Source organism: Indicator indicator, chromosome 31, assembly GCF_027791375.1.
Source record: "Indicator indicator isolate 239-I01 chromosome 31, UM_Iind_1.1, whole genome shotgun sequence".
Lineage (NCBI taxonomy): Eukaryota > Metazoa > Chordata > Aves > Piciformes > Indicatoridae > Indicator > Indicator indicator.
Window position 1 is genome coordinate 10,941,732 of NC_072040.1, and position 26,557 is coordinate 10,968,288.

Sequence of the window (26,557 nt, forward strand, 5' to 3'; positions counted from 1 at the left end):
GAGGCTGCCTGCACCCTGCCTCACAGTCAGCAATCATCTGCCCCTGTGCTGTTCAGCTTTGTTTGTGCCAAGGAGATGGAGATCAGACCGGAAGGTTATCACTCTCCTTTGCAGCTAGGTTAGGATGAGAAGGAATTAAAAGCACCCCTAATTGTCTTGATTGCATTTCAGATTGTTTTGATTGGGTTTATACCCAGGAGAGAAAAAGCCACAAAACAGGATTTTTTTTTCTTGTCTGCCATGGTAAAAGCCAGAGAAGAGCTTTTGCTTTGGAGTTGATACAGACTGGACCAAAAAATATCCTGCGTGCCAGATCCAGTCTGCAGCATCATTGTGCCTGGAGTACCAGATTTGTGAAGCGACCCTCTGCTGGGCCCCTCTGCTCAGTAGGTAGCTGTTGCTACCTCCTCCTGATAGTTAGGATGCTCCTGGTGCACCCTTCACTCCCCAGCTCCAAGCTCCTCAAGCTGCCACTGTGTGCATGCTGGGGCTGAGGGCTCCTGTCATAGAATCATGGAATGGTAGTGGTTGGAAGGGACCTCATCAAGTCCAACGCCCCTGCCAAAGCAGGATCCCCTAGGGCAGGTCACACAGGGACCTTGAAAGTCCCCAGAGAAGGAGACTCCAAAACCTCTCTGGGCAGTCTGCTCCAGGGCTCCAGCACCCTCCCAGTAAAGAAGCTCTGTAGCTATGAGCTCCAGCTGGGGCAGGTTGGTGAGCACAGGCACAGCCAATGCTCTCAGGAGGATGTTTCCTAAGGATGTTTATGCAGTTCTGCAGTTTGTTTTCACTTGGGTCCAGTCTCCAGAAATTTCCTTTGAAAGTTCTCCTTGATAAAGAGAGCAGTCATGGTGGGCCCCCATTCTCCTTTTGAACCAGAAGTGCAAAAGCTGGGGGAACAGTGGTGTCCCATGGCTATGGAGTCTGGCCCATGGGGGTGACCCAAAACTGGCACCTGGCCTAGAGCACTTCAGTGGTTGCCCCAAAAAGGTAATACCTTACAGCAAGATGAGTATTTGCTGTCTGCCACCCAGCAGCCTTCCATTGTATCTCCTTTTCTTCTCTGTCTTTACATGGGATGTGAAATATTGGGGAAGTTCAGATTACCAGGGGAAGTTTAGGTTGGTTATTAAGAAACCTCTTCTTCACAGAGAGGGTGATTGCCCATTGGAATGGGCTGCCCAGGGAGGTGGTGGAGTCGCCATCACTGGAGACGTTCAAGAGGAGACTGGATGAGACACTTAGTGCCATGGTCTAGTTGATTGCTTAGGGCTGGGTGATAGGTTGGACTGGAGGATCTTGGAGGTCTCTTCCAACCTGGTTGATTCTATGATTCTGTGATTCAACAAAAATGTATTTCCTGAAGGAGTCATCAGGGACTGGAAGAGGCTGCCCAGGGAGGTGGTGGAGTCCCCATCCCTGGAGGTGTTCAAGAAACTTGTGGCCATGGCACTATGGGACATGGTTTAGTGGCCATGGTGGTGTTGGGTTGATGGTTGGACTGGATGATCTCAGAGGTCTTTTCCAACTGAAATGATTCCATGATTCTCTACGTTAGAGTTCCCATAACTGGCTGGAGACGTTGCAGTTGATGATATTTCCATTTGTTCTGCTCTGAGCTGTGCTTGCTTACAGGAGGCCTGCAGTATATTTGCAGGCATGTAACAGATGTCTGCAGCAGACATGTTTTAGAGGAGTTTTAGAAAAACTGGTTGCAGCACAACGCCTACAAGACTGTGGAAAAGGAGGGGAAACATTTAGATGATATGCCTGGAGGCTGCAGTCTTAATGGCCATGAAATAAAGAAGCAGAAAGCATCCTGGGACGTGGAGAAACACATTTTCAGGCTAGTACAGGATACCAGTTGGGAGTATTATTGACCAACATCCTACTGCTCTTTCCCCAGCAAGAAGGGCCCTAGTTCTACATCCTCCTGATGGATTTCCAGCTTACTTGAGCAGTTTGCTTATTTGTCTTGGACAAAGACCACACTGCAGTCAGCTGGGCTAGACTACTGTAAGTGCTCCTAATTGTTTCCCTTGAAATTGATCGGGAGCCTCTTTGGGGTAGAAAGCTACTCTGGTAACAAAACTCAGCCCCATCCATGGAGCTGAGCATATTTTAACTCCCCAGTTCTTGGGGCAGCATGTACTCCACAGCCCTGTCTGGCAGTTGCTCCCAGTTGGCCATGGGGGGTTTGGTCTCCCTGGGCTGAGGGCTGAGTCTTTCTTGTCCTGGCTCTGGAGCTCCCTGCCAGAGCCCCTTGCTGGCTGTCTTTAAGGCAAGCTGCAAGCCCTGTTTATTTCAGTTGGCCTATCCATGACTGTTTTATGGGCTCCCTACCTTTGTTTTTGCATCTGCTACCCTTTTGTTTTTCCCTTTCCTCTAACTAGGCAGGAATTGAATCTTTTGGGGCTGGCAGGTCCCTTTTGAATTCAGTGCATGCAGCATACTGTAACATGCTATTAGATTTTGCTTTCTGCTTTTCCTGTTTTGCATTTGGCTCTTTATGCTGCTTGGCTTGCAATTGGTGCTTTGGAATAGATCAAATAAATATATAATGGACTCAAGTCTTGTTTTGTGTAAGAGAGTTAAACCCAGGATCCAAATATAGAAAGAGTGTGTTTATGGGGAAACTTAGCACTGAGAGAAGGAGAAGGGAAAGCTGATTCTATGCTGTTTGCAATGCCATGTTTTCTTTAAGAGAAGACTTCCACTGTAATTAGCAGGAAAGTGCAGCCTGCCAGCCAGTGCCTCACCTGACACACAGCTCACTGATCACTCTCAAATCACAGAATCATGGAATTTTAGAATGGCTCAGGTTGGAAGGGACCTTAGAGGTCATCTACTCCAATCTCATGGCCATGTACAGGGACACCTCTCAACCAGACTTGGTTGCTCAAGGCCTCATCCATCCTGGCCTTGAACGCCCCCAGGACACCTCCCTGGGCAACCTATTCCAGAGTCTCACCACCCTTGTACTGCAGAATTTCTACCTAATCTCCAGTCTAACCCTGCTCTCCCCCAGCTACAAACCATTCCTCCTTGTCCTGTCTCTAGACAGCTTTATGAAAAGTCCCCCTGCAGCCTTCCTGTAGGATCCCTTCAGGTACCAGAGGGCAGCTCTAAGGTCCCTCTGGAGTCTTCTCCTCTCCAGGCTGAACTACCCCAGCTCCTTCAGCCTATCCTCATAGCAGAGGTTCTCCAAGCCTCGGATCACCTTTGTGGCCTCCTCTGGACTGTCTCCAGCAGCTCTGTGTCCTTCTTATGCTGGGGACACCAGAACTGGAGGTAGGATTGGAGGTGAGGTCTCAGCAGAGCAGAGCCAAGGGGCAAAATCCCCTCCTTTGCCCTGCTGGCCACACTCCTCTGGCTGCAGCCCAGCACACAGCTGCCTGCTGGACTGCATGAGGGCACTGCTGGCTCCTGGGGAGCTGCTCAGCAGTCAGCACCCCCAAGTCTTTTTCTTCAACACACTCTGCACCTAGCCTGGATTTGTGCCTGGGGTTGGCCCGACTCAGCTGTAGGACCTTGCACTCAATCACATTTTATATGCCCCTCTGGAGACTGATGATGGTGGGAAGTCCAGTGTCAGCAGAGCAGAAGTGTAAACACAGGCAGAGCCAGGAAATCTCACACAATGGAGGATAAACTGCAACGTGGCCCATTGGCTGCTTCAGGAGGAAGTGCAGTCATGGAACACAATGGTCTGTGCTTCAAACACTACAGATACAGTCTCTGGTCTGCAAATGGTTTAACTGTGAGATACAGACCCAAACTGGTCTAGATGGTGATGTGCAGGCTGCCAAGTCCTCAGTCATCAAGAAAGGTGGGAAAGGGTCTGGAGAACAGGGCTGGGGAGGAGCAGCTGAGGGACCTGGGAGTGTTTAGTCTGGAGAACAGGAGGCTGAGAGGAGACCTCATTGCTCTCTTATTGCTCTCTGAAAGGAGGTTGCAGAGAGGTGAGGGTTGGTCTCTTCTCCCTAGTCTCAGGAGGAGAGGAAATGGCCTGAAATTGTGACAGGGGAGGATTAGGTTGGAGATGAGGGAAAATTTCTTTGCTGCAAGAGTGGTCAGGGATTGGAAGAGGCTGCCCAGGTGGGTGGTAGAGTCCTCATCCCTGGAGATGGTCCAGAAACCTGTGGCCATGGCACTGTAGGGCATGGTTTAATGACCACGGTGGTGTTAGGTTGATGGTTGGACTCAATGATTTTAGAGATCTTTTTCAACCCAACCAATTCTATGATTCCCTGAAAACTTCAGGTCTTTGTTTTAGAAACAAAGGAATCAGCAAAAAGCCATCCTTTAGCTGATGGAGAAAGAGGGCTGGTGCCATCAACCAGGAAAATGAAACAAACAGCCAGGAGGGAGACGAAGTAGCAGCCAAGTGCTGTACAAAAAGCAAGGGTCTTAGTTCAAATATTGTCATCTGAAAATGGTTTATAGGCACTAAACCAGAAGAGTGAGCCCAGGGGGAAGGTCATGCCTCTGTGCTGAACATTGGGAATCCAGGAAGTTACACATCATCCACCTAAGGAAGTTCCACTTGTAAAATATTATCGGAATCCAGGACAGCTTGGTCCTGCAAAACAGTAAAATTATTAATCACTTGGCTAATCCATATTAATCAGTACAGCCTAGGAGCAAAATTATTAATCAGCCTGATGAAGTGAGGAATCCTGCAAAGAAATGAACATACTTGGAATGTTAAAAGTGGTAAAAGGTAAAGTGGGGGGAGACTGTAAAAGATGCAAAATCTCCTCAATAAAAGAGCATTTCCCCCTGGACTCAGCACTGGTGATGCCACACCTCAAGAACTGGGTTCAGTTTTGGGGCCCTTCCTCCAAGAAGGACATTAAGGAGCTGGAGCAGGTCCAGAGAAGGGCAACAAAGCTGGGGGAGGGTCTGGAGAACAGAGCTGGGGAGGAGCAGCTGAGGGACCTGGGGGTGTTTGGTGTGGAGAAGAGAAGGCTGAGGGGAGACCTCATTGCTCTCTACAGCTCCCTGAAAGAAGGTTGGAGTGAGGTGGGGGTTGGGCTCTTCTCACTAGTCTCAGGTGATAGAATGATGAGAAATGGCCTGCAGTTGTGTCAGGGGAGGTTTAAGTTGGAGATGAGGAAAAATTTCTTTTCTGCAAGAGTGGTCAGGGATTGGAAGAGGCTGCCCAGGGAGGTTGTGGAGTCCACATCCCTGGAGGTGTTTAAAAGAGGCAGAGGTATGGTGCTGAGGGCCATGGTTTAGCACCAGCCTTGGTAGAGTTAGAGATTGGTTGGACTTGAGGATCTTAAAAGTCTTTTCCAACCAAAACAATTCTGTGACTATCTCATCTCACAATTTCCATTTAATCCATCTCCAACAAGACCAAGCTTGAGTGCAGGCTGGTGCTTGGAAAGCAAAGTTGTCTGTGTGAGGTAAATGGATCTCTCCTTCCCACTCACAAACACAGAAAGTAAAGCTAAAAGTAGCCACATGAGAGGAGAAAGGAGAGTATTTGTTTTTTAATTGGGAGGGAGATTGTTGTTAGGCTTTTGAAACATGCAGATGAGCACAAACCCAACATCTGACATCCCACCCAGAAATACGAGAAGAAGCCTGAGGTGGCTGAAGGGAGCAACCTGGTGTGCCTAGCACAGCTATGCCTCTGAAGGGAGGAAAAAGAAAGTAATAACCAAATGTTTGACCCAGTATATTTCAGACCTGGAAGCAATAAATGATAATTGTTGATGGGAGCTGAGTGGTTCACTGACAAGAACAAGATGACAATAACTAACTTGTCCCAGATGAAGAACAAACTCTGGTTTCTGTAGATACATGGCTGGCTAATTAAAAACGTGTGAACATCAGCAATTACAGAGCACAGAGAAGGGGCTCTGGTAGCTGTTGATGACGTTGCCACTCCCTCAAAACCTGTACTGCCTTTGCATTCCCTTCAGGGAGTGGCACAACACTCTTCTGTCCTCAGACGTTTGGCCCTTTTGTGGCTCTCCAGGCTGGAAACCTTCAGGACCTGAAGAAAAGGTGGCAGTGGTTCTGCTGAGGGAGGATCACTGCTTTACAGAGATGGTTTGGGTTGGAAGGGACCTAGAAGATCATCAAGTTCCAGCCCACCTGTCATGGGCAGGGACACCTTCCACCAGCCCAGCTTGCTCAAAGCCTCATCCAGCCTGGCCTTGAACACCTCCAGGGAGGGGACATCCACAGCCTCCCTGGGCAACCTGTTCCAGTGTCTCACCACCCTCACTGGAAAGAATTTTTCTGATCTCCAATCCGAATCTCCCCTCTTCCAGCTTCAATCCATTGTCCCTCATCCTGTCACTCCCAGCCCTTGTCACAAGTCCCTCCCCAGCTCTCCTGGAGCCCCTTCAGGTACTGGAAGGCTGCTCTAAGGTCCTGGAGCCTTTTCTTTTCCAGGTTCTCCTCAACTCTCTCAGCCTGTCCCCATAGGGGAGGTGCTCCTGCCCTTTGATCTTCTTTGTGGCCTTCTCTGGACCTGTTCCAGGTGTTCAATGTCCATTCTTTTGCTTTGAACTAGAGCAGAGTAGTTTTAGACTGGAGATTAGGAAGAAATTCTTTCCAGTGAGGGTGGTGAGACACTGGAACAGGTTGCCCAGGGAGGTAGTGGCTGCCTCATCTTTGGAAGATCAGGCTTGATGAGGGTTTGAGCAACCTGGTCTGGTAGGAGGTGTCCCTGCTTATGACCAAGGAGGTTGGAAGTAGGTGATCACAGAATGACAGATCTTTCAGGTTCCTTCCATTCTCTGGTTCCTTGAGCAGGTTGATAACACAGGCTATTGAGTCTTTACAGAGATCTGTTTGTCTTCTGGTTTTCAGATGGCTTTAATTCCTCCAAAGTGCTCCTTGAATAATAGGGGGGGAAAAAAAAAAAGCAATTTGAATTTCAGTGACAGATTGGACATAACAGGTTGCAACTATTAGGTCTAATTTTACCATACTGAGAAATAAAATTGCCTAAACATAAACATCGATCACTGATGCAGTAAATTAATTTGTACAGTAAAAAAAAAAGGGGGGAAAAAAAGAAGTGGTTTAACTGCTATGCACATTAAACATAGAAAATGTCCAAAATTACAGCTCTCTGAATTAATTTGTACACTTGTTTACTTGTTCAAAACAAAGCATGACTTCTCTTTCCTTTTTTTTTTTTTTTTCTGGTTTGGTTTCCATCTCTTTGTGACTTCAAATGGTGAGGCATGAGGACAGGAACTGATTGTCCAAAGCATCAGCCCTGGGTGGCACTTGAGCTCTTTCTTTTTGGTGCTGTTGTTTCTGAGCTGGTTAACAGAATTGCTAAAGACCTCTCTGAAATATTGTTTCATTCTAGCAAGCAAATTCAGCATTTCGATAGCCTTGGGTTAGGTTTTGTTAAGATCTGGCTGTTAGGATTTGGTTCAGCAGTGAGTTTACATCCCAGTGTGTCCTCAGGCTTATTGAAAGGGTTGAAGTCTTTCAACCTGTTTCATTAAAAATGTCCTATGGATCTTCTTGCTCCTACTGCCATCTCTTGTCAAAGACTCTGACCATGTTACTATCTTACATTTTGATGTGCTGCCTTGAGACTGTACACAGGTGCAGTCCCCATTTCAGAGAATTGTTTGGCTTGGAAAAGCCCTCTAAGAATCTTAGAATCATAGAATTGTTTCAGCTGGAAAAGCCCTGTAAGGTCATTGAGTCCAACCAGCAACCCAACACCACCATGGCCACTAAACCCTGTCCCCAGGTGACATGGCCACAGGCTTCTTGAACACCTCCAGGGATGGGGACTCCACCACCTCCCTGGGCAGCCTCTTCCAATTCCTGACCACTCTTGCAGAAAAGAAATTTTTCCTCATCTCCAACCCACTCATCCCCTGGCACAATTTCAGGCTATTTCCTCTCATCCTGTCACTTGTTCCTGCGGAGAAGAGACCAACCCCTATCTGGCTCCAACCTCCTTTCAGGGAGCTGTAGAGAGCAATGAGGTCTTCCCCTCAACCTTCTCTTCTCCACACCGACCACCCCCAGGTCCCTCAGCTGCTCCTCCCCAGCCTTGTTCTCTAGACCCTTCCCCACCTTTGTTGCCCTTCTCTGGACATTCTCCAGCATCTCAATGTCCTTCTTATATTGAGGGCCCCAAAACCCAGTACTCAAGGTGTGGCCTCACCAGTGCTGAGTACAGGAGGACAATCCCTGCTCCACTTCTGGCCACACCATTGCTGATGCAGGCCAGGCTGCTGGTGGTCTTCTTGGCCACCTGGGCACACCCTGGCTCGTCTTCAGCAAGCTGTCAAGCAGCACTCCCAGGGTCCTTTTTTACCAGGCAACTTTCCAGCCACTCTGCCCCAAGCCTGTAGAGTTACATGGGGTTGTTGTGACCCAAGTGCAGGACCCAGCACTTGGTTTTGTTAAACCTCCTACGACTGACCTCGGCCCATTTCTAAGATTACCTTATGGAAAAGAAGATTCCTGCCTCATTTTGAGCCACAGCTATGATGTTACTGATCATATGCTGATCATACACCATGAGAGGGATGCAGAAAGGTTGCCTAAGTCACAGTGGAGCAGGATCTGCCAGTGTGGCTTATTTTGATGGTATCTGGTGTCTGCTGCTTTCAAGGACAGTGGTTCGATTCAAACACAGCCCTGATAAGTGGCAGGTTTTCATGTCTTTAGTGCCCTGACAAGGGCATCACTCTCAGGAGAGGGAGGTGAAACCATTTGGATGAGAATTTCTTCCCCTCCCCTTTGTGCTGACACAACCAAGATAATGGACAATTAATAGAGAACCTTCTCTGCAGGGAAACTCCAGGGTTATCACTAATACCAAGGAGCTCACAAAGTGTGTGATCACAAATAGGAGAGAAAAAATAAACATAAGAACCTAGAAAGCAGGACCAGCACTAGGCTGAGTGTTCAATCCCATGGGTTTTCACCTGAAATTGTGGAGAACAGGGGTGTTTTAGTAGCAACAGCTGTAAGTTTTTAGACCTGGCTCACTGCTTGAACCACATACCAGAACGTAAAGGGAGGCTACCAGGAGGGTGGAGACTCCCTGTGGACAAGGAGCCCCATGGAAAAGACAAGGGGAGATGGGGACAAGGTCCTGCTGGGGAGATTCCCATGGGACTGCAGGAGAAAATGTTTGCCCTTGAGAACAGGCAGAGACTGGAATCATCTCCCAAGGGCAGCAGTGGAGTCCCCTCCATGGGACAGTTTGAAGGCTGAGCTTGGCAGGGTGCTGGGCCAGCTCATTTCAGATCTGCTGTCACCTAGAAAGGTTGGAGCAGAGGGTCCCTGGGGTCCCTTCCAACCTGGCACTCTGGGATTCTTGTGAGATCGGTCAAAGAACAAAAAGAATCTTTCCTTTTGTATGCATCTTTTGTGTGTTTCCTGGAGAGATACCAGGTAGGGCTGACTGCTCTCACTCATCCTGTTGTGCTGTGGTGTGTACCCTGACAGAGTGTGGAGGACAGGTCTGAATAAACAACTCCTTCACCTTATCATCTGATCCAACAACAGCCTTGCAGGATGCTCTTTAGGCTCACTTTGATCCTGCTCTGGCAGGGGGTTGGACTTGATGATCTCCAGAGGTCCCTTCCATCCCCTAATCTTCTGTGATTCTATGATTTAGACCATATGTAGGATTGACAGAGTCCCAGCATCATGGAGCTTGGAAGGGACCCCTAGAGGTGGTCTATTCCAACCCCTGCTAGAAGAGGGTGGTTTTGCCTTCCTGGCCCTCTTTCCTGGCACACTTCCCCATGCTCTGGGGGAAGGCTGGTTTACAGGTGGTGAATTTTTGCTTTGCTGGGCTCAGCCAGCAGCTCTCAGATTCACCCAGGACACCATCCCTGATGTCACCTGAAGAAGGAGGAGTAGCTGGAGGTCAGCAGAGCACTGCTGACACTTAGGAGTCAGCAGGCAGGCTGCCCTGGGGAGTGTTTCAGCAGCTGTACCTGTGCTGCTGGTGTGATTGTGTGCCTCTGTTGTCCAAGCAAACAGAGAAAAGACGCTCAGAGCATTTCCTGAAGTTAGACAAACTACAGATTGGGCTAAACCTGGGAGTGGAACAGGTTAACTGATCTTTCTCTACCCTCAGCTTTCATTTGTCCCTAGCAGCACTGAGCTGTCAATACAGTGTACAGCCTCTGATAAGTTTGGGTTCTCCTCAGCCTGAAGAGATCTATCAGATAAGATAAGATGGCCTTAAAAGAGAGAGAGAGGGAGAGAAAGTACGTTAACTGCTTTGACTGCAAAATACCCCCTGGTAGCCAGAGATAAGACACCTTGAGCTGCTCAGAAGACCTTAGACAGGATGTAAATGAAGCCAATAATAATAAAAAAACCCACAGCAACAAAAAATCATTTCAAATCCAGCTGCTGTTGTGCTCTGCTCTTATTTCCAGCTCTGACAGCAGAAGGCTTAATTTACTCTGTTTCACACCGGGCTTCCATTCTGCACTGAGGAAGCTACAAAGGGCCTGCTTTGGATACAGGCTTTAACAAAGCAGAGATCTCTTTATTTCTGGAGAGGCCTCTATTTCAGACAGTTAATCATGAGCTTCAGCAGGCTTTCAGGAATGGAAATTCTACAGGAGAGAAGGAAAATGCTGCATTTTGCAGAGAATTGCCCCTTTTTTTAATTTTTTTTTTTTGGGGAGGTGGGGGGGGGGAGTGTTTGTAATTACATTACCCAAATAAACCTGGGTTTGCATGGAGTAATTAAATGCAGCCTTGCAAAATTCCACACAGAAGGATTGGTGTTCTGCAAGGGAGGAAGATGATGGGAGTGGCAGTTTATAGGTGACAGCTCCATAGTAGGGTTTAGTCTTCTGACCACACTGAACTCAGAAATTCATTAGGTTCCCCTTACAGGCTGGACTGACTGTAAATTAGTGGAAGTAACCCAGAGTACAGACATCCACTTGTGGTCATGAGACCCCATCTGCAACACTGCATCCAGCTCTGGTGCCCCCAGCACAAGAAGGACATGGAAATGTTGGAGAGGGTTCAGAGGAGGCCACAAAGATGATCAGAGGTCTGGAGAACCTCCCCTGTGGGGACAGGCTGAGAGAGTTGGGGCTGTTCAGCCTGGAGAAGAGAAGGCTCTGAGCTGACCTCAGAGCAGCCTCCCAGTACCTGAAGGGGGCTACAGGAGAGCTGGGGAGGGACTTTTTAACAAGGGTTGGGAGTGACAGGATGAGAGGGAATGAATTGAAGCTGGAAGAGGGGAGATTGATTCTGGAGATTAGGAAGAAATTCTTTGCAGTGAGGGTGGTGAGACACTGGAACAGGTTGCCCAGGGAGGCTGTGGATGCCTCCTCCTGGAGGTGTTCAAGGCCAAGGTGGATGAGGCACTGAGCAAGCTGGGCCAGGTTGGATGAACAAAGTGGTTTACTGGAAGGTGTCCATGCCCATGGAAGGGGGGTTGGAATTGGATGATCTTTGAGGTCCCTTCCAACCAAACTATTCTGAGTCTATGAATCTGAATCTATGAAATGAGGGTCAGGGAAAAAGGTCTGGATTGTCTTGCACAACATTTTGAGTACAACGGAAAGATTCCTGAGGCACAGTATCCCCAGTGAGACTGTGCTGCACTAGTGTGGCTGTGTTTGTCTGTCAGTCTGAGCACTGACTTGGTTTAAAAGCCAAGGTTACCTTTACCTGGGGACATCACTTTTAACAGCTGTGCAGCACATCTGCACTAAGAGCCAGGTCTAAAAAAAGGAATGCTGAAATGCAGAGGAGAAGCTAAACAGCTGATAGAAGGAGAGGGAATGGCCTGAAATTGTGCCAGGGGAGGGATAGGTTCGAGATTAGGAAAGATTTCTTTTCTGCAAGAGTGGTCAGGGATGGGAAGAGGCTGCCCAGGGAGGTGGTGGAGTCCCCATCCCTGGAGGTGTTCAAGAAGCCTGTGGGGACATGGTTTAATAGCCATGGTGGTGTTGGGTTGCTGGTTGGACTCCATGATCTTGGAGGTCTTTTCCAACCGAAATAATTCTATGATTCTGGTTCTATCCAAAACCTACCTCTCTGGGTTCACCCCAGTTTGGTGGGCACCTCTTTGTCATGAAAAGTTCCTCTAGTATCTGTAGTTTGGCAGCCTCTGCAAACCACCCTAGTGCAGACATCTGGGTGCTCATCACCTTTGGTCACCCTGCTGCATGGAGAGCATTGTGCTAAGGACACAGCGAGCACTTCCAGCACAAAGTGCTCTGCTCTTGTCTTCCCTATCTGGGTGTCAGGTAGATAGTCTTAAATGGGACAAGGCTTTCACTGAGGTCCCTCAGTGTCCTGAGGGGATGCAAAGCCACATTTCCTGCCTCTGAGCAGAGAGTCTTTAGTTGTGCAGAGGTCTCTCTCTCCATGGAAGCTGGGCTTGCTGAAACAGAGAGCATCCTGTTCATAAGGCTGGTAGGGACACATCTGAGAAGGAACTGTTAAGCTACAGAGAAGGACACTTAGTTAATCCAGGGGTTCTTACAGTCTTGAAACTGTGCTTAGGTTTATTTTTGTTCTTATCCAGTGCCTCCTTAATGTACACAGAGCCCAGTCCTGCCCTCTCCCAGCTGAGTGCCCAAGCTGCGAGGTTGCAGACCTTTTCCTGGTCGTTCCCCCCCTAGGGCCCCATGAATTTTGCTTTCTTTGCTTCTTTGGCTCCTGGAGACACCTAAGTCCCTTTGCAGATCTGGGTCCAGGAGTTTTCACCTGTGTAAATAAGACCTCCACCACATCCCTGTCATTCTCAGAAAGCAGCAGCTCTGTGTTTATTTACTGTCTTTTACTCTAGCACACTGTAAAATCACACTGATGTGTTTTGGAAAGCGTTAACTGCCTGCATTGCTTCACTTGATCTTCATTTCCTTTTACTCCCCATTTCCTAGAAAAGATTTGGTGATATCTTTGCCTGGGTTTCTTTCTTTGCCTGGGTTTCTTTCTTTCTTTGCCTGGGTTTCTTACAGATACAATTATTTCCTTCCTTCTTTCTCCCCACCCCATACTTCTTCCTTTTGGTTCTACACACATTGGCTGCCTTCTTTTCTTTGCTAGTTTAGCCCCCTCCAACATGTGTCTTCTTGTCAGTCTTCTGGTCTAGAGGCAATGCAGCAGTGAACTGGGGTAGTTGAAATGTAGACACAGGTGGGAGGGACAGGCATATGTGATAAGGACATGGAACTGGTGGAGTGGGTCCAGGGGGAAGGCCACAAAGATGATCCAAAAGCTGGAGCACCTCTATTATGAAGACAGGCTGAGGGAGCTGGGATTGTTCAGCCTAAAGAAGAGAAGGCTTCAGGAAGACTTTGGAGCAGCCTTCCAGTACCTGAAGGCAGCTACAAGAAAGCTGGGGAGAGATTTTTTACAAGAGCTTGTGGTGATAGGACAGGGGGAATGGATTGAAGCTTGAGGAGGGGAGATTCAGACTGCAGGTTAGGAAGAAATTCTTTGGAGTGAGGGTGGTGAGACACTGGAACTGGTTGCCCAGGGAGGTGGTGGATATCTTGTCCCTGGAGGTGTTCAAGGCCAGGCTGGATGGAGCCTTGAGCAAGCTGGGCTGGTGGGAGGTGTCCAATGCAGGGTTTGGCAACTAGGTGCTCTTCAAGGTCCCTTCCAACCCAAACCATTCTGGGATTCTGTGATGGGAAAACAGGGCAAGGCAGCTGAGTGACACCCACAGTCCCTGCAGACCTTCATGACTAAACTCTACGTTACCTGAAAGATGATGCTCAAATAAGGACCTAAGGCAGTACTTGACATCTCAGGGGTTTCTGCCTGCAAATCCTGCCCAGGGGCTCTATATTTTATCTGAGCCTCCAGCTAGGGAGGTTTTGACAGCCTGCCCTTCTCCCCAGGGGGTCTCAGGGCTCTGTGAGAATGGGGACTTGCAAGTCAGGGTGAAGCAGGGTCTCCTTCAGCTCTCAGGGGCCACACCTCTGGACCATATGGTTCTGGGAAGGAAAGAAGGACGCTTCTCTGACTTCAGACACACTCCTTAGGTTCTGACGGGAAAGGAAGGAGCAGCCAACCCATTTCAACACCTGTATGCCAGTGGGAATTTACTTTGATGGCTGGGACTGAGTTGCAGGGGCTGCTGGTCTCAGAGGCTTCTGTACACTGCAGCAGCTTTCAAAAGGAGCTGCTGCAGAGGGAGAGAGTTTCTGGTCTTATCCACAGGGTTGCCTGGGGAGAGCACAAGGCAGTGAAAGCAGAATGCAAAGGATTGGAGTCCAGTGAAGAAGCTGAGCTGTTATCCCCTAGTCATTTGCTGTTCTTAATAAGCAGTACAAATACTGTTATCAGCACAACAAATTACAATGATTATTTCCTAGCCCAGACCTGATTGACTGAATCACTACTTTTAGTCCACGAGGTTGTTAATACCCAGGTTCTGAAGAGATCATTACTCTCTGCAAGTTTGCTGCAGGATTTGAATGGGGTTAGCTTTATTTTTATTTTTTTTCTTTTCACTCTCCCATTATCTTGATTCTAAACATAATTATTCTCAGGGTGAGTATTATTTTTTATTATTTTTTTTTTCTCTCTGACCCCAGCTTCAGATGGAACAAGCCTGGTGGTCTCTGACTCATACTGTAACAAACAAACAAAAGCAGCTACTAAAAGAAACAGCAACTTCACAGAGGAAGAAGTGCAGGGTGAATGTGTTTGCCACTCTGAAGCAGTGGACAAATGAGCTAATTGGGATCACTTACTGCTTGTGCAGTCACAGCTAAGCAGCCCCTCTCAATTAATTGTGTGACATGCGAGTCCCAATTATGTAAAGCACTATAATAAGCTTTGAGGATGGTGACTGTCATGAGCTCTATGTACAGGGCTGTGGAAAATTCCTGATTCTTTCTCTCTGCCCAGACAGGCACAAAATGTAACTGCAGCCCAGAAAGCCAACTGTGTCCTGGGCTGCATCAAAAGCAGGGAGAGCAGCAGCACAGGGAGTTGATTCTGCTCCTCTGCTGGGGCTCTGCTGAGACCCCACCTACAGCACTGCTTCCAGGTCTGGTGCCCCCAGTGCAAGAAGGACCTGGGGCTGCTGGAGTGTGGCTAGAGGAGGCTACAAAAATGATCAGAGGGCTGGAGAACCTCCTGTATGTGGACAGGATGAGAGTTGGGGTTGTTGAGCCTGGAGAAGAGAAGGCTCCAGGGAGACCTTAGAGCAGCCTTCCAGTACCTGAAGGGGCTACAGGGGAGCAGGGGAGGGGCTTGGAGTGATAGGACAAGGGGAAATGGAATGAAACTGAAAGAAAGGAGATTTACACTGGAGATTAGGAAGAAATTCTTTGCACTGAGGGTGGTGAGACCCTGGCACAGGTTGCCCAGGGAGGCTGTGGATGCCTCCTCCCTGGAGCTGTTCAAGGTCGGGTTGGATGAGACCTTGATCAACTTGGACTGGTGGGAGCTGTCCCTGCCCATGTCAGGAGGGTTGGAACTGGATGATCTTCAAGATCCCTTCCAACCCAAACCATTCTATGAATCTATGAAAATACCAGCCTCCTCAAGTAAGCAGAGGGCAGCTCTGTTTTCTTCTGGTTGCCAGTTGGGTTTTGTGTGGGGAAGGTGTGGCAGAACATGGAGTGCTTCCATTTCCCTTCCTCTGGCTCCAGGAGATGGAATTCGCTGGGCACCGTCTGCTCAAAGGAACTTTAAGCAACTCTCAAGGACAACATTTATGCTGCTCTCTACATATGTAACAGTAATATGTCTTCAGAAGAAGACATAATGGAGCTGAAGGCTTAGCTTACCTTAGGAGAGCAATAGAGGAATGTTAAGTACTTATGTAGGCATTAAAGCATTTTATAAAAGCAAGCAGGTTTTTCCAGGGAGGAACTGAAGTGACTTATTTGTTGTTTCTAGGAGCTGCCTTCCTTCTGCTTGTAAAATCCAAAATGAGGAAACCTCCTCTCCAGCTTGCTCAGCTCTCTTTAGTCAGAAACCCCTGTGTGCTTCTCCCACAGTAATCTCTTAATGCATTTAATTTGTGCTCCCAAAGCAGGTTTGAAATATTGATAAATTAAAAAAAAAAAAAAAGCCAAACAGCTGTAAATTATAAATAATTTTTAAAGTTCACATTTCTCCTCTGAATGCCCATTACAGAGTATTAGTTTTCAAGGCATTTAATAAGTTATGAGACAAATGAGTGAGTTTAATGTGGGGTCACTGACGTGAACAGAACGTGATGGTTGTGTTCAAGTTGCAGCTTTTCCAAAAGTGTGGATATTTCTATGGGAAGTAAGCAGAGGATGTTATGTAATGGGCTGTATTTTATTTAAAGTGACTTTAAAGGCCAGCACTATCTGCTGATTTTGTTAAAAACTTCCAAACCTATGCTTGCTTTGAGGGACAGATACCTTAGACCATCAGCAGATAGTAAGTACAGCACAGCTCAGTGCCTGCATGTTCATAATCCACATCATAGACTCGTGGGATCATTAAGATCAAGTCCAAGCCTTCACCTAACACCACTATGTCCGCAAGTGCCATGGCCACACTTTCCTTGAACACCTCCAGGGATGGGGACTCCACCACCTCCCTGGGCAGCCTGTTCCAATCCCTGACCACTCTTGCAGCAAAGACATTTTTCCTCGTCTCCAACCTAACCCTCCCCTGGTGTAAGTTGGGGCTGTTTCCTCTCACCCTATCACTTGTCACTTGGGAGAAGAGACCAAAACCCTTTTGGGTCCCATCTCTGTTCAAGGAGTGGTGGAGAGCCAGAAGGTCTCCCCTCAGCCTCCTCTCCACACTAAACAACCCCAGTTCCTTCATCTGTTCCTCAAGGTGTGGCCTCACCACTGCTGAGAACAGGGTGGTAATCACTGCCCAACTACTGCTGGCCATGCCACTTCTGATCCAGGCCAGGCTGCTGGAGGCCTTCTTGGCCACTTGGGCACATCCTGACTCATGCTCAGCTGCTGTCACCCAGCACCCCCAGGTCTTTCTCTGCTGGACAGTTTCCAGCCCCTCTGCCCCAAGCCTGGAGCATTCATAGGGTTGTTGTCACCCAAGTGCAGGACCCAGCACTTGGCCTTGTTGAATCTCATCCCACTGGCCTTGGCTCATTGATCCATCCTGTCCAGGTCCCATTGCAGAGCCTTCCTAGCCTCCAGCAGATCAACACTCCCACCCAGTCTGGTGTCTGTTAGGCCATCACTGAAGTGGTGGTATTGCTTATCATAATCCTGTGATCTTCTAGTTATTTAGATCTATTCAGCACACAGCATGATACAGTTTTACTTCAGCAATATCTATCCCCTTCATTTACTATTTATCCACACCTGCATATTCCCCTAAGATTCCTGATCTCATTTTCAGGGTAGCCCTGCAGACAATTAGTGGTGGTAGTAATATAAAACGTGCCCAGCACTAGAACCTGCAATGGCCATTACAAGTCAAGTATGTGATATATAATAACCACTACACTCAATTACCTGCACAAAAATGCAAGGATTTAAAGCTGAGGAGCTCTATCATATATCCAGTTAACCAACCTACCTACCTGCTGGTTAGCCCTTGCTTCCTTCCCATTCACATTCTCTCCTGGAGCATGCTGGCTGGTGAGTGAGCAGAGCTCTGTGTCCAGCAGACAGCTCACAGCTCAACAGGGAGAAGTGTAGAGTCCTTCACCTGGGGAGGAACAACCCCAGGCACCAGTACAGGTTAGAGGTTGATCTGCTGGAAAGCAGCTCCATGGAGAAGGACTTCTGAGTTCTGGTGCACAAGAAGTTCTCCATGGGACAGCAACATGCCCTTCTGGGCAAGAAGGCCAATGGTGTCCTGGGGTGCATTAAGAAGAGTGTGGCCAGCAAGTCAAGGGAGGATCTCCTCCCTGTGTGCTCTGCCCTGGTGAGGCACATCTGGAGTATTGCGTTTAGTTCTGGGCTCCCCAGTTCAAGAGGGACAGGGAAATACTGGAGAGCATGCAAGGGAGGATGATAAGGGACTGGAACATCTGTTTGATGAGGAAGGACTGAGAGACCTGGGGCTGTTTAGTCTGGAGAAGACTGAGAGGAGATCTTATTAATGTCTGTAAATAACCTGAAGGGTGGGTGTCAAGAAGGGGCCAGGCCACTGGTGCCCTGTGACAGGAGAAGGGGCAATGGACACAAACTGGAACTCACGGAGTTCCACCTCAACATGAGGAAAAACTTCTTTGGTGTGAGGGTGCTGGAGCCCTGGAGCAGGCTGCTCAGAGAGGTTGTGGAGTCTCCTTCTCTGGAGACTTTCAAAGTCCACCTGGATGTGTTCCTGTGTGGCATGCCCTGGATGATCCTGCTCTGGCAGGGGTTGGACTCAATGATCTCCAGAGGTCCCTTCCAAGCCCTACCATTCCATGGTTCTATACATGTGTGTCCAGTGGTATCTGAGCAGGTCTTTGGCTGTTGGTGGGGTGGCCAATAGGAACTACCCCAGAGCCCATTGCACAGGTGTGCATCCATAATCCTTGTGCCCATGGCAGCAGGCTGTGGCTGTGTTTCTGTGCTGCTGCCTGCTGTACTTGATTTGTCTTTTGCAGTGTCTATTCCTGTCCTATGCAACCCCTTGCTATAAATTTTGTACCTGTTCAAGGAACCTTGCTGTTTAGGACTTCAGATGGAGCCCTGGGGGGGATAGTTGTGTGGCCAGTCTGCTGTCACCATTGAAGGGACAAAGCAGTGAGAACTATCAACAGGACTCCAGAGCTGGGTGGGTATCTGACCAGATAAGCTGCTAGGCTTTTGCTTTGCTCTGGTCCAACGACTGAAGCGTTTTGCTAGCTCTGTGTTTCACGGAGAGAAAGGATTTTTCTTGCAGGGGTGGCTCAGACCTGGCAGATAGAGATTCTGTTCCCTCCTTTGCACAGATTACATTTGTAACCTGAGGCAAACCTCTCCAGCTTGTCTGTGTCCCAGTTACTTGAGCAGCAAAATGGGGAAGATAGAAAACTGCTGATAGAAAACTGCTGCTTACAGGATGTTGAAAATACTAATTTTCAACTTTTTGTAAGCCCTAGTCCATCAGAGGAACCTTATGTATTGTGAAACAAAGAGGTTGGCTCTGCTTTTTATGAGGGCTTGTAGTGATAGGACAAGAGGGAATGGATTGAAGCTTGAGGAGGGGAGATGGAGACTGGAGATTAGGAAGAAATTCTTTGCAATGAGGGTGGTGAGACACTGGAACAGGTTGCCCAGAGAGGCTGTGGATGCCCCCAGCCTGGAGGTGTTCAAGGCCAGGTTGGATGAGGGCCTGAGCAAGCTGGGCTGGTGGGAGGTGTCCCTGCCCATGGCAGGGGGTTGGAACTGGATGATCTTTGAGTTCCCTTCCAACCCAAAGCACTCTATGAATCTATGACATTTCAGGACACTTCAGGAACGTGCCTGTTTGTAGCAGCAGCATAAACGTGTTATAAGTCAGAGAGAAAAAGCAGGCCTGCTAAAGCAAGTGCCCCAAGGTGTGCTCCAGCCCAAGCATGCATATGTCAGAAACCTTCCTGGTGCCCTTAGTGATGCCTTTCTGAGGCAGCACTGTTCATTCAGACAGCAGCATGAGGGCTAAGATCACTTTTGAGACCCCACAGCTCCTGGGGCTGGCACATGCGTGGCCGGCTGCTAACTGCACAGAGGTGCTTTTGTGCTCTGATGCCTCCCTCTTCCTCCCTCCCCTTTGGTGGGAGAACTCCTTCTGGGATTGCTTCACTTTGCTGTTGGTGAGCTCTCTCCCCCTCCAAATACAACAGAACAGGTGTTGCTCTGCTGCTAGCTGGGTTTCCAGCTGTCCTCCTGCAAAACAGACCAGGCAAAATCTGTTGTTTGGTTCTATTAGACAGACGAGAGAAGGAGTGAGCCTGAGATGGAGGTCTTTCTTGCAGGATACAGTTTTCTTGCCAGAAGATGGCCAGGAAGGCCTGGCTGGCTAACAAAGAGAGTCCTTCAGCCTCTGGGTGTAGTTCCAGTTTTGCATCCCCTTTGGCAGCAGCACAGAGACTGCTGCAGTGTGGCCAGCCAGCAAAATTAGGAAATAAGGACCTCTTTTATTTACTCAGGCTGCTGAATCATGGGCATTCCTGTCTGCTTGGAGAAAAGTCAGGCAGCTCTACTTTCCACTGCAAGTCTCAGGAGTGCTTGGTACTTTCATCTCCGAGTGTTCACACACTTGTTTTAATGTGCTTTATGGAAACGGTGAAACTCAGCAAGTCCAGTTCAGTGTAGAAAAACATCTGCACTAACTATTCACACACATTTGCATCCTTATAAATAGACTTTTAGGCCTTTGTAGCTGATTTCCAGCAAAGTTCTGTGTTGTGTTCTTTATTTTTCTTTCCTCTGGTTGTGAGTGCTGGAGCTTTCTGAGAGGCAGCGAGTGTGAAGTGACTGGTTCCAAAAATTAAAAATTTACAGGGACATGTTAAGTGCATCACACTGAAACTCCAAATACCTGCCCTAACACAAAAAAGGCATTTAGAGTAAGTAGCACTTAGTGAGTGATGAAGGAGAAAGAAAAGGAAAAAAGAAAAAAAGGGGGGGGGGGGGGGAAAGAAAAAAGGTCAATACATAAAATATCTTTTAAAGCCCCATAAACAGCCTGCAAATGCCTGGAGCCCTCTTTCTGCCCGCAGACAGGCGTGTACCACTCCTGGGGGCTTGTATGTGTGCATCTGAGTCGGGTCCAGGGTGTTTGAAACCAGCTTGTTAGAACGTTCAAAGTCAGTGCTTGTGATGTTGACACAGCTCGGCAGGGAGGTGTCTGCAGATTTACATACAGGTGGCTGGCTGCAGAGTGGCAGCAAACTGGGTTTGCTGGGAGGAAAAATAAAAGGGGGAGGGCTGAAGTCCTTTACCCTGACAGCAGGTCAAACTTCACCCCCCAGCACAGAGCCAGCTCTGCTGTGAGTGTCCCTAGGAAAGCAGGAGTGGAGTGCACATCCTGCTGGTGAGCTGTGAGGACCTTTCCTTCAGCTCCTCGGTCATGGCTTTGAGGGCCCAGCTCTGCCCAATGCCTGCAGGCACGGAGTGTGGGTCACTGCCAGTGACAGAAGGAGATACCATTGATGGATTTTTTGCCCAGGGAGGTTATGGATGTCTCCTCCCAGGAGGTGTTCACGGCCTGGGTGGAGAGGGCCTTGAGCAAGCTGGGCTGGTGGGAGGTGTCCCTGCGCATGGCAGGGGCTGGAACTGGATGATCTTTGTGGTCCCTTCCAACTCAAACTGTTCTATGATTCTGTGGTTGTATGGTAATTTTGTGGAGCAGCATCTTTGTGGGGAAGAGTGTGGAGATGGCAGGTCAGGCAGTGCCATCACTCACATCCTGCTGTAGCAGTAGTTACCCTCAGTCCAGCTTTTCTTCTTGATCACTGTCCCCAGATCTGTTCCTAAACAGCCCTGAGGCTCACCAGGCACCATAGAATCATAGAATGGTCTGGGCCAGAAGGGACCTCCAAAGGTGATCTAGTCTGACCTCCCCACATTCAGCACGGACATCCTCAAGTAGACCACAGTCCATCCCAACCAGTGCTCCCAGCATCCAGGTTGGACTCTGCAAAGCCAAAGGCACTGCAGCAAACCCTTGATGAAAGGAGGTTGGGGCAGGGTGGGGGTTGGTCTCTTCTCCCAAGGAACAAGTGATAGGACAAGAGGAAACAGCCTCCAGTTGCACCAGGGCAGGTTTAGGTTGGATATTAGAAAAGAACTTCTTCCCTGAAAGGGTTCTCAAAGGCTGGAGCAGGCTGCCCAGGGAGGTGGTGGCAAAGCCACAGAACAAGAGGACACAGTCTCAAGTTGTGCCAGGAGAGGTTTAGGCTGGAGGTGAGGAGAAAGTTCTTCACAGAGAGAGTGGTTGGCCATTGGAATGGGCTGCCCAGGGAGGTGGTGGAGTCACCATCCCTGGAGGTGTTCAAGAGGGGATTGGACGTGGCACTTGGTGCCATGGTTTAGATAGTCATGAGGTGTAGGGTGACAGGTCTCTTCCAGCCTTCTTGATTCTATGATTCTATGATTCTATGGTGTGGTGCTGAGGGACATGGGCTAGCGGTGACCTGTCAGTGCTGGCTTAGTGGTTGGGCTCCTTGATCCTGAAGGTCTTTTCCAACCAAAACAATCCTATGACTGTGTGATTTCCCTTGTCTCAGAGGGAGGGTTTCAGAAGTCCTTCTGCAGGTCTCTGGTGGCCAGCAGGCCCAGCTTTGGGAACCCTTTGTGTGAGCAGAGCCCAGGGGCCTCCATCCGGCCACCGGTGCCCTTCCCGCACCGGGGGAGCTGGGGCTGGCCACATTGTTAGGCTCAGCTCAGGAAAATCCTGTTGTCCTCTGCTGTGTGCAGCCTGGAATTCCCCCTGCCTCCCTGCATCTTCTGCAGCTCTGAGAGGCTGAGAGATTTCTATGTTTCAAGTCAAAAGGACGCAAGTAAATAAACCTGGAAGTGGTTTGCTCTCCTTTGTGCACAAAGAGAGTTGTAACTGGCTCGGGTTTAAAAAGAGACAGCAAAGAAGCAGACAGAAAGGTTTGTGTTTGCCAGCTGGAAAGGAAGAACCTGCTCTGGGCTGGAGTTACACCCCCCTCACTCTGCTTTCCTTACGCAGTGTAAAAACTGAGGAGAGACCCTCCAGCAAACAAGGCAAACTGGATGGAGGAAAGGAGCTGCTGTTGTTTATGCCATGGTCACGCTCAGCGCTTGAGAGGGTGACCAAAGTGATCAGACAGCTGAAACAGCTCTCTGTGAAGAAAGGCTGAGAGTGCTGGGGTTCAGCTTGGAGAACAGACAGCTTCAGGGAGACCTTATTGTGGCCTCTCAGTACTTAAAGGGGATATAGGAAAGATGGGGACAGGCTTTTTAGCAGGGCCTGTTGTGCCAGGACAAGGGGTGGTGGCTAACTAAAAGAGGGAGATTCACACTTTCATATAAGAAAGATTTTTTTTTTTTTGCAGAGGGGGTGGTGGGACCCTGACCCAGGTTTCCCAGAGAGGTTGTGGATAGTTCATCTCTGGGAACATTGCAGGTCAGGTTGTTTGGGACTCTGAGCAACCTGCTCTACTTGAAGTTATCCCTGCTCATTGCAGAGGGGTGGACTAGATGATCTTTAAGGTCTCTTCCCACCCAAGTCATTCTGTGATTCTATGATTCTGTGATTCTGTGGTTCTATGTTCTGTGATTCTGTGATTCTATGATTCTGTGATTCTGTGATTCTATGATTCTATGGTTCTGTGATTCTCTGATTCTGTGATTCTGTGACTCTGTGATTCTATGATTCTGTGATTCTATGGTTCTGTGATTCTCTGATTCTGTGATTCTGTGGTTCTATGATTCTGTGATTCTATGGTTCTGTGATTCTCTGATTCTGTGATTCTGTGGTTCTATGATTCTGTGATTCTATCCTGACCCTTCTGCCAGCCCAGCAGCCTGCTGAGATCCAGCAGCCAGGGGGAATGGTTGTACAGTAGGCACTGGGCAGGCAGTGGCCACAAAAAGGAGGTGATTTACAGCAGTGTCAGTGGTGATACACTATTTATCATGCTTCCCAGATATTCCTCTAAGCATTTCTGCACTAATATATCATTTCTGCATAAGATACACGTTTTAATACTAAATTTGGTTACAAAATATGTTGCCTAGGCAATAGCAGACTATTTTTCTTCACTTGGTTGCTTGACATAAGTTCCTGTTTGTCTGTCAGCAGTGGTTTTATGTCAGAAATGTATTTGATTTTTTAAAGGACAAAAGGTTCTTCCACTTAAAAGACCTGGTTGGAAATGTTAATTTGGAATGATTTTTTTAAACACAGTAAAAAGTTGAGATACTTTTCTATGAAGGGTTGTTACAATGCTTGGATCAAATTAGGTTGCAGAGCCAGACCCAGCAATTTGAAAGGCCAATACATTAAAAGTCTCCTGTGAATGTTGCAACAATGAATGTACCAACTTGAAAACTCACTTGGCTGGCATCACCTCGGAGGTATGACAATGAGTAACTTGCTTCAGCTCATTGCAAATTGTTTTAGCAAATGAGAAGACTCCCTTCTCATGGAGTCCTGTGTCCAGCTCTGGAGCCCCCCGTACAGGAAGGACATAGAACTATTAGAGCAGGGTCAGAGGAGGACACAGAGATGATCAGAGGGCTGGAGAACCTCTGCTATGGAGACAGGCAGAGGGAGTTGGGTTGTTTGGCCTGGAGAAGGCTGCAGGGAGACCTTAAAGCAGCCTTCCAGTACCTGAAGGGTGCTACAGGAGAGCTGGGGAGAGGCTTTTGACAAAGGCATGGAGTGACAGGACATGGAAGGGTGATGGCTTCAAAGTGGAAAATGCTGGATTTAGATTGGACATTAAGAAGCAATTCTTCCCCATGAGGGTGGTGAAACACTGAAACAGGTTGTCCAGAGAAGTTGTGGATACCCCAACCTGGGAGGTATTCAAGGCCAGGCTGGATGAGGCCTTGAGCAAGCTGGGCTGGTGGGAGGTGTCCCTGCCCATGACCAAGGATTGGAACTAGATGATATTTAAGGTCCCTTCCAACCCAAACCACTCTATGAATCTGTGATGGTACTTCTGCTGGAAGGCAGGATTTTTATTGTTAATTTTTCATCTTACAACCCCAAACACCTTTGTTTTCAGGCACTCAGACTAGGGTTTGGTTTTGTCATTTACATGTATCCCATTAGTGCAGGTTTGTAGGTACAGAAACACAGCATGTGTGTGAGCAAGGGGGATGTGATTTGTGGAACCCTCCTCTCTGAGGTGTAAACAAGAGGATGAAAAGCTCTGCAGTTTCCAGCTTATCCTGAAAAGCATTGTGTCAGTGGGCAGGCATCCAGCACTGGTGTTGGGTTGTTTTCTCAGAGTCCAATGGTTGCCATCTGGCATTGATAGGGAGATGGCCTTGTCATCAGTTTCTAGATGCAGGAAAGGAATGAATCCTCATCTGTTTCCTGTGGATAAGCAAGAGGTTGAGAAGCTAGTAAAACCTGGTTACCTTAAAGAAGGCAGGCTTGGGGATTGTTTGCATGATATAGGCCAGCTCTAAATTCATTGTTGGTGTATTAAAGGTCTTGAGAAAAGGCTGAAGGTGTTGAGAAACTCAGTGCTCTGCAAAAGTACCTCGAGAAAGAGATTTTCCAGCAGGTTTCATGGAATGATAGAATGGTTTGTGTTGGAAGGGACCTTAAAGATCCTCTATTTCCAACAGCCCTGCCATGGGCAGGGTTTTATCCTGCACCATGAGTTTATCCTGTCTTTCCTGTACTGTTACTGTAGTCAGTTTTACTTCTTAAAGGGAAAAGAAACTCCAAGCATCACCCTGAAAGGGACAGAAAATTATTGGATGTAGGGTGGTCATTCAATCATTCTTTTGATATTTGTGAAGAAGTTTTAGGGTAAGATAAGTGTGATCATGGCACTGTTGGAATCTACAACAAAGGGCCAGGAAGCTGGGGAAGGGTCTGGACAACAGGTTTGGTGAAGAGCAGCTGAGGGAACTGGGGTTGGTTAGTCTGGAGAAGAGGAAGCTGAGGGGAGACCTCATTGCTTTCTGTAACTCCCTGAGAGGAGGTTGGAGTGAGGTGGGGGTTGGTCTCTTCTCTATCAGGTGATAGGACAAGAGGAAATGGCCTGAAGGTGTGCCAGGAGAGGTTTAGGTTGGAGATTAGGAAAAATTTCTTTGCTGCAAGAGTGATTAGGGATTGGAACAGGCTGCCCAGGGAGGTGGTGGAATCCCCATCCCTGGAGATGTTCAAGAAACCTGTGGCTGTGGTACTTTGGGACATGGTTGAATGGCCATGGTGGTGTCGGGTTGATGGCTGGAATCAATGAGCTTGGAGATCTTTTCCAACCAAACCAATTCTATGATTCTGTGATTCTACATTTAAAACAAATATGCAAAAACTCTACAGCACATCTGTTGAAAGAGAGAGTTGAGAGCTGCCCTGTTTGGAGATGAGGTAATCCCATGGATAACTGGTTCAGGCTATTAGCTAGCCAGGATTTCTCTTTTGTCTTTTACTTGTTGCTCATCAATCTTTCAGCTTTTACCATAACCTTTATCATTCTTCCTGTTTCCAGTTTTTTCACAAGTTTCTTTGTCTGTGGTCACCTCACAGCACAGGTTCTGCTGGGCTGAGGAAGTTCAGCTGGATGAGGGCTGTGCAAAAAGGAAGAAATGGTGGGCAACCTCCTGAACTTAACAAGGGGGGGAAAAACGCTGTTCACAGCTGACCCTTTTGAAACTTTCTCCTTTTCCTTATCCCTGGCTGTTGGTTTGTTAGTTTGTTTTGAACACTGAATGATCCAGCTGCCAGCTTTCAGCAGCTGAATCATATCATTACTGGAGAAATCTGGTTGCACTTTATTAGAGAAAACATCACTGTTTGTGCTGTTGTCCTGTCCCTGCCCTGTAATTTGTCCTATTACTGGTTCAAATAACACCCAAGTCTCTTTCAGTAATAGGCTTTAAAAGATTTCTGTGTTCAGAATCAACTTCAAGGGAAGAAACACATCCTGTGCCAAGCAGGGAGAACCTTTTCATTAAATATTAGGCATGTGGGTGGACTGTATTAATTTTAAGTTGTTCCTGTAATATTTTCTCTTTTCCTTTGA

The 26,557-nt window shown here is 48.0% G+C and overlaps 1 protein-coding gene across 1 annotated transcript in view; it reads left to right on the forward strand.

The window, feature by feature from the left end:
* ZNF521 (zinc finger protein 521) overlaps nucleotides 1-26,557 on the forward strand; it is a 264,494-nt gene that overhangs the window by 101,035 nt on the left and 136,902 nt on the right. The window lies entirely within an intron of this gene.